This window comes from Physeter macrocephalus, chromosome 13, assembly GCF_002837175.3.
Source record: "Physeter macrocephalus isolate SW-GA chromosome 13, ASM283717v5, whole genome shotgun sequence".
In the NCBI taxonomy this organism is placed as follows: Eukaryota; Metazoa; Chordata; class Mammalia; order Artiodactyla; family Physeteridae; genus Physeter; species Physeter macrocephalus.
The window spans coordinates 67592106-67605517 of NC_041226.1; the positions used below are offsets into that span (position 1 = coordinate 67592106).

The window sequence follows — 13412 nt, forward strand, 5'->3', positions numbered from 1 at the left end:
GGAGCCTGTGCTCCGCAACGGGAGAGGCCACAGCAGTGAGAGGCCCGCGTACCACAAAACAAAAAACAACAACAACAAATAAACCCCCCAAAACCCCAAAAAACAAATAAAATAAAATAAAAATAAAGGGAAAACAAAAGGGGAAGGAAAAGAATACACAAGAAGCAAAGCCTAATTTTCTGTCAGTGCTTCCTTGCTTTCCCTGCCCTCCACGCTCCTGCCCCTGGGCCCTGACTCCCCTGGTCCCCTCTGCCGACATGCACCTGTGTCTCCACTCTGTCCTCTCTGGAATTCTGGGCTCCCCTGCAATGCTAGGATGTGTTTCTGGAACCCTCCTCCGCTGGTGCAGTTGTGGGGTGTAAGGGAGCAACACTGATGGCAGCATTTTTCAGGGGTCAGTTCAGGAGAAGCTGATTTTGAACATTGTATCTAGTCTAAGAAGCAAGAGATCTGAATTCAGAAGTAAAGAGATAGAAGAGGAGCACATATTGTACTTGGTGTTTTATTTATACAATCTAATTTAATTCTTACACAAGCTGAAAGATGGGGTTTATTTTCCTCATTTGATGGATGAGAAAACTGAATCTCAGAGAATTAAGGTGCTGTACTCAGAGTTACCACTACCTGTTTATAGTATAACCAAGGCTATTTTATTTGTCTGTCCCTCTCCATCAGAATGAAAGCTCCAATCTCATCTCATCTGTATCATTCTCTTGTCCCCTAGATGAGATGAAACTGGCCACGTTTTGATAATTCTTGAAGCTAATTGATAGATTCATGGGGATTTATTACACTACTCCTTCCACTTCTGTGTATGTTTGAAATTTTCTGTAATAAAAAATTTAAAAGAAAATAAAAACAGAAACATAAACAAAAAGGTAAAACTCATAGAAACTGAGAGTGGAATAGTGGTTAGTGAAATAGTGGAATAGAATGCAGGGGCTAGGGGATAGGGAAATGGAGAGATGTCGGTCAACAGGTACAAATTTTGTTATTAGATGAATAAATTATGAGGGTCTAATGTTCAGCATGTCTAATATAATTAATAATACTGTATTGCATAATTGAGATTTGCTAGGAAAGCAGATCTTAAGCATTCTCACCAAAAAAAAAAAAAAAAAAAAAGAACCAATAAAATTTTAACTATGTGAGGCCAAAAAGAAAGAGTGAAAGCTCCAGGAGACAATAAAAAATGTTTGTGTTTATTCCCAGCTTATTGGGCACTTATTGCTAAGGACATCACTTGTGTTATATTAATCCTCTCAGCAGTCTAAGGAAGTAGATCCTATTATCTATCTATCTATCTATCTATCTGTCTATCTTTTATTACACACGTGAATAAACTGAGGCATGGAGAGGTTAAGCAAATTCTCACAGAATCTTACAGTTGGTCAAGAGAGGGCAGGAATTGGAAATCAGTTAGTTTAACTTCAGAGTCTGTACTGTTAATTAATAACTGTGTTATATTGTAGAGAAGCATTATGTATGCATGTGTGTGTGACTATATTTGTGTATGCATGGATATATGAATATATATTAATATATACGTGTATATATATATTTCTTTGCCCATTTTATGTACCACTGAATTTACAGCACATACAATAATGCCTGCCACACAGTAGGTATTTAATAAATATTTGTTGAATGAATGAATAAATTTATGTAAGTCAAGTTCTCAGTAGGAAGGATATGAAGGGGATGGTGCTCTCAAATTAAAATAATTGGAGGTGAATTTATTTATGAAATGACTCATTATTGGGACTTCCCTGGTGACGCAGTGGTTAAGAATCTACCTGCCAGCGCAGGGGACATGGGTTCGAGCCCTGGTCTGGGAAGATCCCACATGCCGCGGAGCAGCTAAGCCTGTGCGCCACAACTACCGAGCCTGCACTCTAGAGCCCGTGAGCCACAACTACTGAGCCCACGTGCCACAACTACTGAAGCCCGCGTGCCTAGAGCCTGTGCTCCTCAACAAGAGAAGCCACTGCGATGAGAAGCCCGGGCATTGCAGCAAAGAGTAGCCTCTGCTCGCTGCGACTAGAGAAAGCTTGCGCGCAGCAATGAAGACCCAACACGGCCAGAAAGGAAGGACGGAAGGAAGAAAGAGAAGGAAGAAAGAAAGAAATGACTCATTATAAAGATACAGGATAGAAGAGCCATGGATTATCTGGGGATTCAGGACTGGCAGCAGCCATGCTCTTCACCAGCTCTGTGTCCACTGTGATAAGAAGCCAGGTAGGGAGGGTGGAGGGTGGAGAGGAAAGGGTTTACTGAGACAGAGGAGAGAGAGCTGCACAGAGGAGGCCAACTTGAGAGAACCAGTGACTGTCAGGTGAGGAACACAGCAGCTAGAGGGGACCCTGCAGGGAAGGAGTCAGGAGGACAGATCCCCAGGCCTCACTCTGCTCCCTTTCCTCTAGTGTTTTGCTGGGGCTCCTCACCTGCCAAGGCCAAGTGGAAGCCAGGGGAGGGGGCCTCCTTGCTGTAGTCCCCACAGGTGAGCCTCCAGGACAGAGAGCAAGGTGGAGAAATGGGGAAAGACCTGGATGGGCCAAGGAATGAGATCTGGCCGAGAATGGCTGTGTACCGTGTCTTTCTCTCTACTAATCTGGCTATTTCTAGGACCTCGTGTTTCCTCCAGGAACATGCCAGGTACTGAATATCAGATACCCAAGCCACTTGTTGCCTTGTGGGGAGAAGACAGGCATTTGGGATCTGTTTAAAAGCATAAGTCAGGAACTGGCCAGTGATGGAGACTTCAAGGAAGAAATGCAGCATGGTCCCACTTCATTAGGAAGGCATCTGTTAAAGAAAGGGCTGTGGATTCAAGAGCTTCTGAGTAGTTTTGTCTTGTGCCGTCTGATATTATTTACTGCTGTCCATTACTTGACAGATGGGCTTTCCTGGTGCTGAACCAAACCTGAATATGCACATTCTTTCTTCATCACAGCTCTGGCTGCTCTTGGCGGGAGTGGTCTTTATCACCAATTTTGTTTTTCCCTCCAGTCCCCAGCCCACGCTACATCTCAGGAGACATTTTTAGTGAAGAGCTTAGAGCTGTTGCTCATGGTTGAGTCTGGTGTGCCATTTTCTTTTTCCCACAAAGGCACCAATGACTCCCTAAGCTTTCCCCTTACAGGGCTGTATCTTTTCACGCGAAGGTGCCCTGGGGACCAGCTGTGACCTCTGGAAGGTTCCTGTACATCTTCCCCTTGAGTAGTCTACCTAAATTAAGACCCTTACATACAAGTATATGTGTTCAGATCTTGGATGGCTTACCTGGCTCATAGGTGGTCTTATTCTCTTTCACCTTCGCTTAAAGTTCCCACCTTGGATAATCACCCTGTTAGATTCTTGGCATTTTTCTTTCCTTCTCTCTTGTCCATTTTAACGTCCAGTATAGTTTTATCATCCTTGTGACCATATTTTAAAGGTGGAACATCATCTAAATAACATGAACGAATTTCTGTGTGTGATAGAGGTTGCATTTCCCGAGAATACTACTTTGTGGTGATTATTTCTTGTAACTATATTTTGAACGCTATTCTTTCAACATAGCATGTTGATAAAAGCATGGATAGTGGAGGTAGATAGACCTGAGCTCACATTAGCATAGTAGCACTATTCATTCATTCCAACAACATTTATTGAATGCCTCTTAAGTGCCATGCACTTTTCTTTAGGCTTTGGCAAATTGGAGATAGACAAAGCAGACTGCAGATGCCTTTATGAGATAATGAAAATAATGTCTATCTTAGAGGGTGGTTGGTAGGATGAGATGATATATGTAAAGGAACCAGCGTGGAAGTTCGCACACAGTAGTTGTTTCATAAATTTCATTTGTGATCCTTTCCCTGCAGATAATAAACTTGATATTAGATACAGTTTTAAGATTCTTGCAAAAGATCATCTGGAGGGAAAATATTTTTGAAAGACTTTTTAAAATAGAAGATTTTAAAGCATCACTAAAGCTTTAAATTTTCTGAATTGTTTTCTTAGCTTTTAAGTTGTAAAGTAAGACACATATTTTTAAGGGTGTAAGGTAGAGGAGTTATCTCACAGACATCTAAAGTCACCTTTCTTTTTTCTGCCACTTAAAGAGCTTTAATTAGAAATGGTGGTGATTTTTCCTTCCTCTCAACCATTGGCTTATTCGAGCTAGCTAGGTTGTTTGTGATGATCTGCTCTATGCAGACACTTTACCTTAAAAAAAAATTTAATGAAACTCTATTTTAACTTCTTTCCCATCTCATAATTTTATATCCCCTAATAAATCTGTGACATTCATCTGGCCCAAGGATTCTATAAATTCATGTATTAGGTAACTAAGCCATATGATGTAAAAATTTAAGACTGTTCCACTGGCTTCATGAATTTAATTCTGTAATTGTTGATATTAATGTGGTCTGACAATGTCATGATTTTCCTCTTTTTCATGCCTCAGGGTTGAAGCCTTCTGTTCAGGGTAAATGTATTGTTACTGAAACCATGACAGTCCACTACAAGACACTAATGTCATTAAGAAATTAAACATCAAAATATATTCTTAAAACCAGAATAATTCTAGAGCACAAATGAACATTTGTTTTGTCAACTCCTCTAAAAATTTTTACTTGACCATTACTGGTGTTTGAAAGCTGGCCAAAAAATCTTGAGGCCTTCAATTTTTAGGTGGCTAAAAGAAACTCAGAACAGAACATGTTAGCAATAAGATGTTATCTGACTGAATTAATAATTTAAGTGTCAACCAACCCATTTTTTGAGAAATGCTATTGATAACTTTTAATTTATAAAACCTATCTGAGCATGCTGAGTATTGTCTGCTTGCCTCTCGAGGTCTCCTTTCTCCCCTCCTCCAGCTGCTTTATCTCCTGGTGTATTAGTCATCTTGGGCTGCATAACAAAATAAAGTAGACTGGGTGGTGTAAACAACAGAGATTTATTTTCTCGCAGTCTGGAGTCTGGAAAGTCCAAGATCAGGGTCCAGCAGGGTTTGGTGTATGGTGAGAGCTCTTTTCCTGGCTTGCAGATGGCGGCCTTCGCGATGTGTGTTCACATGGCCTCTTCTTGGTGCGTGTGTATGGAGAGAGAGAACAAACTCTCTAGCGTGTCCTCTCATAAGGGCACTAATCCCATAGTGAGGACACTGCCCGCATAACCTCATGAAACCCTAATTACCTCCCCAAGACCCCGTCTTCAAATACCATCACATTGGGAGTTAGGGCTTCACATATGAATTGGGGTGGGAAGCTGTACAGCCCACATCAAGGCGTTCCTTGCCTCTGGCTTACTGTTGAGTTTGGCCAATGGGGAGCATCAGGAGGAGATAGAGAGAGGGAGAGAAATGAAGTCAAGGATTGTCATGGGCTTGCTGTGCCCCTTGACCCAAGGTCACATTGCCTGTCAGTCAGCCCTCTCCACGTTTCTTTTCACTCCAGTTGTTGTAACCACTGCATCTCCTTCCCTTCAGGCCTAGTGGTGGTGACAGTCCTGCAGTTACTGGTCTCAGGATACCGCAATCCCTGTGCTTTCCCTGTTTGCCCCACGCCCTGATTCATTTTTGTAAGAAATCCCTTTACTCAACTTCCCTCACATTATTTCTTCTATTGCCTGCTACAATCCTGAGCGATACACTTAAATAGAAGAAATAATGTTAAAATATATTATTATATATTAGATTGACATGAACAGACAGAAATAGCTAATAAGAAAATTTACCTTCCCTGTATCTCAAATCCTCCTCCCGCCCTCCTCCCACCACCATAAAAAAAAAACAAAAACAAAAACAAAAACTTTTTTTTTTTTTTTAATGTGGGAAAATAGGTGCCGCTTTGTGGATGGGAAACCATTTTGTGACACTCTTCCCTTTTGATTGATTGGAAAGCAGTTAGGGTCAGCGGAAGTCTTTTGGGGAAATAATAATTAAATTACCATCTCTCTGTGCAAGGCAGATATGACTCTTACTCATATCACTGGTCAGGGCAAAGCAGTACCAATCCCAGAACATTGCTAGGTGATCACTGCTCCCTGAAATTGTCACTTATTTATTAGTTTCATTGCTTGTGCCTTATTCCCATCTGTAGAGTTCAAGCTAGGGATTGTGATGGTCTTAAATAGTATAGTGTTCCAGACACAGAGAATAATGCTCATGATAGCTTCCAATAGATTCAATTTGTCAAGTGAATTTGTTATACACCTTCTGTTGAACCACAGTATTATAGTGGGAGTCAGGATATGGGGGAATGGACTCAGGTGAATGCACTAAATAAAGTTCATCTAACAGGCAGCAAACAGTAGAGGGGAGATATGGTGCAGATAGCAAGGAGTGGCCTGGGTAAACTGTGGCTCAGATTCTAGCAAAGTAAGAGGTGGTTCCGAAAATCTCATGGGCCAGAGGGAAAGAGGCCCTAGACATTTGCCTGCATGGAACTCTAGATCGCTGGAACGTCTATCAGCAGGTTTTAAGATGTAAGCAACCTGGAAGATTACAGGTACTGGGGTGATGCGATATAAAGGTGATATGGCATAGCCCCTTATATTCGGCTATTTGTCTCTTTAGCATGGATGACTGAAAAAAATTATTACAGTTGATCCTTGAACAAGAGGGGGTTAGGGATGTTGACTCTCCACACAGTCGAAATTCTGAGCAAAACTGATAGTTGTGTCTTCCTGTCTGTGATTCCTCCATATCTGTAGTTCCTCATCCAAGGATTCAACCAGCCGTGGATCGTGCAGTACTGTAGTATTTATTATTGAAAAAATTCACATCTATGTGTACCTGTGCAGTTCAAACCTGTGTCTGTCCCTCAAAATGGAAAAAAAAAATCAACTTTAGTTATAATATTAAATTTCCTTTTAGGATAATAAAATGTTATCCTTAATTTTATAATTGATTCTAGATGGTTGCACTATAAACTGCAGCACATCAACTTTAAAATTGCTCAAATTCTGAAATACAGATGGTGAAATTGACAGTATGATGGGATAAAATCAAGGTTATTTTTCCATGGGCAACCGTAAAACACCCATCTCGATTCTTTATTTAGAACTTCCTAAGACAATCTGGAGATGCTGAAGTAAATATGATTTTCCTCTTAGCACTTTATGGTGTAACAGGGAATAAATTGATTTCCTTTCTAAGAAGGCACAAATCACATAAGACAAAGGAGTAACGGCCTTGAAATGGACTTTAGTAATTTCCAGGCCTTAGAAGATGGTACAGATGTCTGCATGGAAAGGTGATGAGCAACATTTCTTGTGGTACATCAGCTTCATTTTCCCTGGGCTGAAGATTAATAACACAGGAAATTAAAGAGTGTAGTAAAGCTCAGAGAAAACCAGAGGCAAAATAGCTGAAGCAAGGTTAATATTTAAGCAAGGAGTTAACAAGATCAGTGATAGCTAACACCAGAGCCTAGGTATTATTAATGAAAATTGCCCACTGAACTCCTACCAGGTAAATGGGCTTGGTAGTTTTTACCTCACTCTTGGAGGAGTTCACTCTTAAAGCACTAACATTTAAACAGGAGTATGTTATTCAGGCCTAACAATTAGTAATTGTCCCAGTGGCTGAATCAGTGATGGAATAATCAAAATGAATGTATTTACAGAGAATTACTGTATGTGTTAGTGAATTTTATTTTATTTTAAAAAATTTATATATTTATTTATTTATTGGCTGCATTGGGGTTCGTTGCTGCGCATGGGTGTTCTCTAGCTGTGGCGAGTGGGGGCTACCCTTCGTTGCGACGCGTGGGGTTCTCATTGCGGTGGCTTCTCGTTGCGGAGCACGGGCTTCAGGAGTTGCAGCACACAGGCTCAGTAGTTATGGCTCGTGGGTTCTAGAGCACAGGCTCAGTAGGTGTGGCACACAGGCTTAGTTGCTCTGCGACATGTGGGATCTTCCCGCACCAGGGCTTAAACCCATGTCCCCTGCATTGGCAGGCGGATTCTTAACCACTGTGCCACCAGGGAAGTCCCTGTGTTAGTGAATTTTAGATGAATAATTAGGCAGCTTAAAACTTGGGACCTCCATGTCATGAATTTCTCGGATTTCCATTCCTTCTTTTCAGAAATTTCTCATTTATCTGAAGCACGCTTTAGCTCACAGAGTTTAATGATAGGACTCTTTTGTGGAGAGGACATCTCTTCCTTTACTTCTTTACTTCCTTTACTTCTTCCTGTGTATCTATTTCAGTGGGTTTATGGATATGAGCTTGGTAAAAGGTGTCAAACCAGGAACTTCTGTGACACTGTTATGTCTTGAAAAGGCAAAATTGAAGGTATGCAGTGTTTTGATGTAGAAATGGAGTATAACCATGTAATATGCCCTTTATTTGTTTATGATCTGTAGGATGCTTTTGTGTGTTAAGTAGCCACTTATTGTTGTAAGCCAGACTTGCTTTGAAATATTTTATTTCATCAAAGAAAAAAAATTGTTTTCCTGGTGGAATATTTAGTGTTAGTATGTTAGGTGTGAAATCCAATCAGGACAAGAATGAGATAAATCATGAGTTAAGTTGGAGGAGGGAAGTAGAGATGAAGAGGATGGTGAATCACCCTTCTTTTGCCATCAGAAATGTGATGGTGGGACCTTCAAGATGGCAGAGGAGTAAGACGTGGTGATCACCTGCCTCCCCACAAATACATCAAAAATACATCTCCGTGTGGAACCACTCCTACAGAACACCTACTGAACGCTGGCAGAAGACCTCAGACATCCCCAAAGGCAAGAAACTCCCTGCGTACCTGGCCATGTTGCTGACAGTGTCTTGGTACTCCAGCCAACTGTCAGGCCTGAGCCTCTGAGGTGGGAGAGCCAAGTTCAGGACACTGGACCACCAGAGACCTCCCGGCCCCGTGTAATATCAGTTGACGAGAGCTCTCCCAGAGAGCTCCATCTCAACGCTAAGACCCAGCTCCACTCAAAGACCAGAGAGCTCCAGTGCTGGCCACCCATGCCAAACAACTAGCAAGACAGGAACACAACCCCACCCATTAGCAGAGAGGCTGCCTAAAATCATTATAAGTTCACAGGCGCCCCAAAACACACCACCGGACACAGTCCTGCCCACCAGAAAGACAAGATCCAGCCTCATCCACCAGAACACAGGCACCAGTCCCCTCTACCAGGAAGCCTACACAACCCAATGAACCAACCTTAGCCACTGGAGGCAGACACCAAAAATAACGGGAACTACAAATCTGCAGCCTGCGAAAAGGAGACCCCAAACACAGTAAGTTAAGCAAAATGAATAAGCAAAATGAGAAGACAGAGAAACACACAGCAGATGAAGGAGCAAGGTGAAAACCCACCAGACCAAACAAATGAAGAGGAAATAGGCAGTCTACCTGAAAAAGAATTCAGAGTAATGATAGTAAAGATGTTCCAAAATCATGGAAATAGAATGGAGAAAATACAAGAAATGTTTAACAAGGACCTAGAAGAACTAAAGAGCAAACAAACAATGATGAACAACACAACAAATGAAATTTAAAATTCTCTAGAAGGAATCAATAGCAGAATAACTGAAGCAGAAGAATGGATAACTAACCTGGAAGATAAAATAGTGGAAATAACAACCACAGAGCAGAATGAAGAAAAAAGAATGAAAAGAATTGAGGACAGTCTCAGAGACCTCTGGGACAACAATAAACGCACCAACTTTCGAATTATAGGGGTCCCAGAAGAAGAAGAGAAAAAGAAAGGGACTGAGAAAATATTTGAAGAGATTATAGTTGAAAACTTCTGCTTTCCCTGTTTGCCCCACGCCCTGATTCATTTTTGTAAGAAATCCCTTTACTCAACTTCCCTCACATTATTTCTTCTATTGCCTGCTACAATCCTGAGCGATACACTTAATTTAAAACCTTTTAACATTTGAACATTTTAAATATTATTATATATTAGATTGACATGAACAGGCAGAAATAGCTAATAAGAAAATTTACCTTCCCTGTATCTCAAATCCTCCTCCCGCCCTCCTCCCACCACCATAAAAAAAAAACAAAAACAAAAACAAAAACTTTTTTTTTTTTTTTAATGTGGGAAAATAGGTGCCGCTTTGTGGATGGGAAACCATTTTGTGACACTCTTCCCTTTTGATTGATTGGAAAGCAGTTAGGGTCAGCGGAAGTCTTTTGGGGAAATAATAATTAAATTACCATCTCTCTGTGCAAGGCAGATATGACTCTTACTCATATCACTGGTCAGGGCAAAGCAGTACCAATCCCAGAACATTGCTAGGTGATCACTGCTCCCTGAAATTGTCACTTATTTATTAGTTTCATTGCTTGTGCCTTATTCCCATCTGTAGAGTTCAAGCTAGGGATTGTGATGGTCTTAAATAGTATAGTGTTCCAGACACAGAGAATAATGCTCATGATAGCTTCCAATAGATTCAATTTGTCAAGTGAATTTGTTATACACCTTCTGTTGAACCACAGTATTATAGTGGGAGTCAGGATATGGGGGAATGGACTCAGGTGAATGCACTAAATAAAGTTCATCTAACAGGCAGCAAACAGTAGAGGGGAGATATGGTGCAGATAGCAAGGAGTGGCCTGGGTAAACTGTGGCTCAGATTCTAGCAAAGTAAGAGGTGGTTCCGAAAATCTCATGGGCCAGAGGGAAAGAGGCCCTAGACATTTGCCTGCATGGAACTCTAGATCGCTGGAACGTCTATCAGCAGGTTTTAAGATGTAAGCAACCTGGAAGATTACAGGTACTGGGGTGATGCGATATAAAGGTGATACGGCATAGCCCCTTATAAACCTGTGTCTGTCCCTCAAAATGGAAAAAAAAAATCAACTTTAGTTATAATATTAAATTTCCTTTTAGGATAATAAAATGTTATCCTTAATTTTATAATTGATTCTAGATGGTTGCACTATAAACTGCAGCACATCAACTTTAAAATTGCTCAAATTCTGAAATACAGATGGTGAAATTGACAGTATGATGGGATAAAATCAAGGTTATTTTTCCATGGGCAACCGTAAAACACCCATCTCGATTCTTTATTTAGAACTTCCTAAGACAATCTGGAGATGCTGAAGTAAATATGATTTTCCTCTTAGCACTTTATGGTGTAACAGGGAATAAATTGATTTCCTTTCTAAGAAGGCACAAATCACATAAGACAAAGGAGTAACGGCCTTGAAATGGACTTTAGTAATTTCCAGGCCTTAGAAGATGGTACAGATGTCTGCATGGAAAGGTGATGAGCAACATTTCTTGTGGTACATCAGCTTCATTTTCCCTGGGCTGAAGATTAATAACACAGGAAATTAAAGAGTGTAGTAAAGCTCAGAGAAAACCAGAGGCAAAATAGCTGAAGCAAGGTTAATATTTAAGCAAGGAGTTAACAAGATCAGTGATAGCTAACACCAGAGCCTAGGTATTATTAATGAAAATTGCCCACTGAACTCCTACCAGGTAAACGGGCTTGGTAGTTTTTACCTCATTCTTGGAGGAGTTCACTCTTAAAGCACTAACATTTAAACAGGAGTATGTTATTCAGGCCTAACAATTAGTAATTGTCCCAGTGGCTGAATCAGTGATGGAATAATCAAAATGAATGTATTTACAGAGAATTACTGTATGTGTTAGTGAATTTTATTTTATTTTAAAAAATTTATATATTTATTTATTTATTGGCTGCATTGGGGTTCGTTGCTGCGCATGGGTGTTCTCTAGCTGTGGCGAGTGGGGGCTACCCTTCGTTGCGACGCGTGGGGTTCTCATTGCGGTGGCTTCTCGTTGCGGAGCACGGGCTTCAGGAGTTGCAGCACACAGGCTCAGTAGTTATGGCTCGTGGGTTCTAGAGCACAGGCTCAGTAGGTGTGGCACACAGGCTTAGTTGCTCTGCGACATGTGGGATCTTCCCACACCAGGGCTTAAACCCATGTCCCCTGCATTGGCAGGCGGATTCTTAACCACTGTGCCACCAGGGAAGTCCCTGTGTTAGTGAATTTTAGATGAATAATTAGGCAGCTTAAAACTTGGGACCTCCATGTCATGAATTTCTCGGATTTCCATTCCTTCTTTTCAGAAATTTCTCATTTATCTGAAGCACGCTTTAGCTCACAGAGTTTAATGATAGGACTCTTTTGTGGAGAGGACATCTCTTCCTTTACTTCTTTACTTCCTTTACTTCTTCCTGTGTATCTATTTCAGTGGGTTTATGGATATGAGCTTGGTAAAAGGTGTCAAACCAGGAACTTCTGTGACACTGTTATGTCTTGAAAAGGCAAAATTGAAGGTATGCAGTGTTTTGATGTAGAAATGGAGTATAACCATGTAATATGCCCTTTATTTGTTTATGATCTGTAGGATGCTTTTGTGTGTTAAGTAGCCACTTATTGTTGTAAGCCAGACTTGCTTTGAAATATTTTATTTCATCAAAGAAAAAAAATTGTTTTCCTGGTAGAATATTTAGTGTTAGTATGTTAGGTGTGAAATCCAATCAGGACAAGAATGAGATAAATCATGAGTTAAGTTGGAGGAGGGAAGTAGAGATGAAGAGGATGGTGAATCACCCTTCTTTTGCCATCAGAAATGTGATGGTGGGACCTTCAAGATGGCAGAGGAGTAAGACGTGGTGATCACCTGCCTCCCCACAAATACATCAAAAATACATCTCCGTGTGGAACCACTCCTACAGAACACCTACTGAACGCTGGCAGAAGACCTCAGACATCCCCAAAGGCAAGAAACTCCCTGCGTACCTGGCCATGTTGCTGACAGTGTCTTGGTACTCCAGCCAACTGTCAGGCCTGAGCCTCTGAGGTGGGAGAGCCAAGTTCAGGACACTGGACCACCAGAGACCTCCCGGCCCCGTGTAATATCAGTTGACGAGAGCTCTCCCAGAGAGCTCCATCTCAACGCTAAGACCCAGCTCCACTCAAAGACCAGAGAGCTCCAGTGCTGGCCACCCATGCCAAACAACTAGCAAGACAGGAACACAACCCCACCCATTAGCAGAGAGGCTGCCTAAAATCATTATAAGTTCACAGGCACCCCAAAACACACGACCAGACACAGTCCTGCCCACCAGAAAGACAAGATCCAGCCTCATCCACCAGCACACAGGCACCAGTCCCCTCTACCAGGAAGCCTACACAACCCAATGAACCAACCTTAGCCACTGGAGGCAGACACCAAAAATAATGGGAACTACAAATCTGCAGCCTGCGAAAAGGAGACCCCAAACACAGTAAGTTAAGCAAAATGAGAAGACAGAGAAATATGCAGCAGATGAAGGAGCAAGATGAAAACCCACCAGACCAAACAAATGAAGAGGAAATAGGGAATCTACCAGAAAAAGAATTCAGAGTAATGATAGTGAAGATGATCCAAAATCTTGGAAATAGAATGGAGAAAATACAAGAAACGTTTAACAAGAACC

The 13412-nt window shown here is 41.3% G+C and overlaps 1 protein-coding gene across 1 annotated transcript in view; it reads left to right on the plus strand.

The window, feature by feature from the left end:
* Nucleotides 1-13412, plus strand: part of HS6ST3 (heparan sulfate 6-O-sulfotransferase 3) — a 676187-nt gene that overhangs the window by 107617 nt on the left and 555158 nt on the right. The gene's annotated exons all lie outside the window — the stretch shown is intronic.